We start from the raw sequence: 5,554 nt of genomic DNA, 5'->3' as shown, positions 1-5,554 counted from the left end.
TTTATTTTATTTTATTTTATTTTATTTTATTTTATTTTATTTTATTTCTTGAGACAGGGTTTCTCTGTGTAGCCTTGACTTTCCTGGTCTCACTTTGTGGACTGTGTGTGAATCTGTTTTTGCCTGTGTGTTATATAAGTCTGTGTTCATCTATGTCTACATGTGTATGCTTGTGAACTCTGTTATTTCATTTGTTTTTGTTTGTTTTGTTTTGTTTTAAAGATTTATTTATTATGTATACAATGTTTTATCTGCATGTGCACCTGTACGCCAGAAGACGGCACAAGATCTCGTTACAGATGGTTGTGAGCCACCACGTGGTTGCTGGGAATTGAACTCAGGACCTGCCGAAAGGCAAGCAGTGTTCTTTTCCTCTGAGCCATCTCTCCAGCCCTTATTTGTTTTTGTTTTTTTGAGACAGGGCTTCTCTGGGTAGCCTTGGCTGTCCTGGACTCACTTTGTAGACCAGGCTGGCCTTGAACTCACAGAGATCCGCTCGTCTCTGCCTCCCAGAGTGCTGGGACACCAGGCATGTGCCACCGACCCCAGCCTGTTGCTATGTTTGTATGTCCACACTTGTGTGTTTGCCCATGCAAATAGCATCTTATTTAAACCTCCCAACGGCAGGCACTATTGCCACGCCCACTTTACCGAGGGGGAAACCAAGGCCCTCAGCATGAATGAAGGATGCTGTGTGGCATCTTCAACCAGCGTGAGGATGCAGTCCAGCCTGGCTGTCCTTGGCATCCCAAGGATGGCCTCTGGGATGCCGGCCGCCCTACTGTCCTGCTGTTCAGGCTGTGGGGTGCTCTGGGATTGCCCCCACCCCCTACCATGTGGCCAGCAACTTCTTCTGCCTGTCCCCTCCTGGGCTCATGCCACGGAAACCCCACCCAGTGCCTTCTCCTCTAGAGGGATATATATTATCTAAATTTGATAAGACAACTTAATTTCACTCCGTGTCTGTTACCGGCGATAAAACCAGCAGACTTTTATGACCCAGCGTCCTCAGCAAGATTGTCAGGAACTTATTATACAACGTCTAACTGGATTTCTCTCTGCAGATGGCGGGGAGCCGCGGGCTGGAACGCGCTGTGGCCACACACTGGGGGGAGAGATGCAAAGTGCTTGCTCGGGCTAAGATAAGGCCTTGGCTCCCTGGGATCCAGGATCAGAACTACCTTTCCAGCCTCTGCGGGGTGCTTTGGGGAGGATTTGCCCTGTGAGGGGGAGTAGGGGAGGATGGGCTCCAGGCTAGATCCTCTGAGCCTTGGGAAGAAATGTGGAGATGTTGAGACCTGGGGTTCAGTTAAGCTGCTCCCCTGGGGCTATCGAGGTAGCCAGAGGTGGGGGAGGGGCAAATGTATGTGTGAGGATGGGGTGTTTGGGAGGAGGCAGGAAAGATTAGGTGGAAGCTGACAGGCCAGGTGGTCTTCACTGCTTCCTCTACTTTTTCCTGGCTGCTTCAGAAGTCTGGTTGTGTCTCAGTACCCATCAAGGTCAGTGTAGATCCCACGTCTGGTCATGGGCTTCATGTCTAGACTGACATGAGTGTGACATTTAGGCTCACAGACATCCCAATATTTGCAGATTCACTGTTCGGCACCCCGAGGTCAAGGTATCCTGATACCTCTCAGGCTTGGACTCCCTGAGAGTTGGAGGCCAGCTTGGAGTTTTTGGTTGTTTTTAAGTCTGGGTCTCACGATGCAGCCCAGGCTTGCCTGGAACCTGCCATCTGCCTGCCTTAGCCTCCTGAATGCTTCGGAGACTCTAGGCATGCAATGTAGTGCCGGCTCCTCCTAGTTTCCACCGTACTGAACACAGATCTGAAGAATCCAGGGCGTGGAGGCCTCATCAGGGCCTCCCAGGCTTTTCCCAGGGCTGGCTTTGGCATGAGCTTGGAACAACTCCAGATGCGGGTATCTCCTCAAACTAGACTCCAGCCCCCTGGCCTGAGCACCTCACGCTCAGGTTGAGAAGGTCACTGTCAGCTGTGTGGCCACCCTCAGATGCAGGCACACAGAGCGCACACGCACGCGCTGCGTCGAGGCTGGCTCTCATCCTGTAAGGGGACATGGCTTTCCCACCCTTAGCCTGGGAGTCGGGGTGGCCAGCCCTTGCCTTCCAGTCCCTGTCCACCAACCCTGTGACGCTGAGCCCCTTCCCTAGGCTAGGGTGTGCGGTTCTATGTCACTCGGCAATCATGACACCTGAGAAATAAATGTCTTGGGTGATTCTGAGCTGTGTGAAAGCCAGAGAAAGCAGGGACATAAACCAAGGCTTCTGGTAACTGCCTCATAACCTCCTGCCTGTTCACTGCCTGAGACACTATTGTAAGTCCATGACTGTCCTGTCACCTGAATCCCTGACCCACTTTTCTCCATTAAGGAAGTTCTATCTTGTCTTCTCATCCTCCATCCTCTCGCTCCCTGTCTCTCTGTGTGTGTGTCTCTGTTTTTCAAGACAAGGTTTTTTGATATAGCCCTGGCTGTCCTAGAACTAGCTTCATAGATCAGGCTGGCCTCGAACTCACAGGGATCCACCTGCCTCTGCCTCCCGAGTGCCAGGATTAAGGGTATGTGCTGCCACTGCCTGCCTGGCCTCATCTTCTCTTCTTTGAACCTCCACCCTAGCTGGGTCCCTCCTCACTGAGGTCTGAGGAAAGAGAATGATGATGTTCAGGGTCCCCGTGAGCCCTCTCCTCATCCTCTCAAGCTAGCTTTTTGTCATGTCCACTTTGCAGCTAAGAAGAGGAGGCACAGAGAGGTCGAATCACTTGCCCAAAGGCACACAGGCTGGAAGAGCAGAAAATGATCTCTGTTGGGGTGTCTGGTTTTGGTCTCTAAGAGGACACGGCCTGTGTAGAAGACCAAGGTGGGCATTGCCGCAGACTCTCCACGTTGTCAGAATGAATTACTTCCAGTAGCTCGGGCGGTGGAGGCGGGGGCGTGGAGCAGAGGACGCAGGGCTGAGGATCAAGGGCATCAACAGCCAAGGCCGGTCACTGGGGGCTGTGAGCATCAACCGGCCTTTGCCAGGAGACAGTGATGGATGTGCTAGGTCCCAGCCTTGATCGAAGGGTGAGCGGAGACCGGGCCCCCAGATGAGTACAAGGAGGAGCGGGAAGTCCCAGGGACCACAGCGAGGCTGGAGGAGCTGGGCTGGGGCGATGGCCCTGGCCTGGGTGGAAGCCAGGAGATTCGCAGGGTCTGTGAATACCAACAATCACTAATGACCTCACTCGGCCCGCAGGACATGGTGCAGGCTGGAGCCGGCTTGTCTCCTGGTGCCTGACTCTGCAGGTCCCCGGGTCAGTGTTTGGGTCTGAATAAGAGCTGAGAGCAATGAGGGTGGTGGATGTTTGAATCAGACCCTTGTTTCTTACTCTTTTTAGCTGTGTGACCTCGGATGGATCACTTGGCCTCTCTGAGCCTCAGGCCTGTGCACACAGGAACGGGGATGTGGTCCACGGGCCTGTGGGGTCTGAGGCAAGTTGTGGCTCTGGAAATAAGGGTGCCTCACATTAGAAAGGGGTAACCATGCCTGAACTGCCATATCCAAAGGGGGTGATACCAAAAGCTTCCCAAGTCCCCAGTTGAGAGGAAGATATTTATTTTCTTTATTTACTTTGTGTGTGTACACATGCGTGTGTACATGCGTGCATGCACGCATGTAGTTGTCAGAAGACATCTCTTTTGAATTGGGTTCTCTTTCCACCAAGTGGGGTCCTGGTGCTTGAACTCAGGTCATTGGGCTTAGGCAGGCAGCAAGCACCTTTACTGCTCAGCCATATCACTCACCCTGATTTTATTTTTAATAGGGAAACAAGCCATATAACCCTCAAAGGATTTTCCTTCTTGGCTCTTAAAAAAAAAATCTAACATCTTCATTTCCATGCCCCCCTTTTAAGCTAATTTGTGGAAAATTAAATCGGGGAACTCACAGCGGCTGGCATTTTAATTGGCTCCTGTCTGGCTTCTTTCTCGGATCCTCTGATTAGCCAAGTTGCCTCCATTAAACTCGCCATGCTCCAGTTAGCCTGGTTCCTGGTCCCTCCCCAGACCTGGACAGCAGTGCCACCGACCCAGCTGATTCCCTACCTGGCTCTCCTGCTCCCAGAGACCCGAGAAGACTTTGTGGCCTGTGCTGCCTGGGAAAGGGGTTTACCTGGGGCTGAGTGTCCCCAGTTCACCAGAGTACCTTGCTTCCTTCCTCGAGCACCTCCAGGATAAGGGCCCCACAAGGCGGGAAGGAGGGTCTCCCCATCGTCTCCCAGACTGTGCATTTCCTAATGCATCCATCACCCCCCCCCCCCACACACACACACTTCTGGTTTAGCCAGTGGGGGAGCTGTGCAAGCATGAAGATCTGAGTCTGATCCCCAGCACCTATATAAAAAAGAAAAGCTTGCATGGCAGCAGAAACGGGAGGACCCCTGGGGCTTGCTTGCCGGCCAGCCACAAGCTCCAGATCCTGCACGAGAACTTGTCTCAAAATAAACAAGTTGGGCTAGGCAGTGGTGGCGCACGCCTTTAAACCCAGCACTCGGGAGGCAGAGGCAGGAGGATCTCTGAGTTCGAGGCCAGCCTGGTTTACAGAGCAGGCTGTCCAGGGCAGCCAAAGCTACACAGAGAAACCCTGCCTCAAACAAAACAAAACAAAACAATACAATACACAAGTTGATGAGGAGTGGGAGGTAGCTTAGTGGATATAGGGCTGGCTGAGCAGTATAAGGGTAAAGGTTCAGATCCTCGGTAGTGATGTCGAAGCTGGGCCCTCTTCTCTCACTTGTGCCCCTCACTGCTGTGGACACAGCGAGCCTGGGATGTGCAAGGTGCCTGTACACCCGGCACTTTGGAGGCAGAGATGGGAGAGACAGCGGGTCCTTTGAGGGAACAGGCTAGCTCTGGGCTCAGCTGAGAGATCAGTGAAGTGAAGATTGATTGAGAAAGACACCCCAAATCAACCTGGAGTCTCCATATGCGCGTGCACTTCCACACATATGAACCCCCCCCCCCCACGAAAACATGTACATCACACAGACCCACTAAAAAACACCAGACTGTAAGTCGGGTGACTCTTGAGAAAGGAAATCTAGGGCTGGCCTCTGGCCTCTGGCTTCCACACGCACATGTGTACACACACACACACACACACACACACACACACACACACACACGGAACATTCCCCTTGTTGCAGGCTTTGCACAGCTGTGCAGTGCTTTGTATGTCCACCTCCTGTCCCATGCTCCCTGGAGAGCCTTGTCTTAACCTCGTTGACAACCAAGGAGGAAGACACTATTATCTTCCCATTTTGTAGATGAAGAAACTGAAGCTCAAAGAAGCCTAAGTAACTTGCCCAAGGCCATTTTATCAAGTCATTTTATCGATAGAGCCTGAATTAGAACTTGGATAATCTCTTCCCCCAAACCCCCTAAACTGGATCTGTTTCTTAGCCACAGACCACGTTTCTTCTGGTCCTGAAATCTTCCAGTGTCCCTCGGGGACTTAGGCACCAGGCGCCCGCTTCCTTTCCCCCCCTGGTCGCCTGCCC

This window comes from Psammomys obesus, unplaced genomic scaffold, assembly GCF_907164565.1.
Source record: "Psammomys obesus unplaced genomic scaffold, mPsaObe1.curated_primary_1811, whole genome shotgun sequence".
Taxonomy (NCBI): Eukaryota; Metazoa; Chordata; class Mammalia; order Rodentia; family Muridae; genus Psammomys; species Psammomys obesus.
This window is presented reverse-complemented; position numbering follows the sequence as displayed.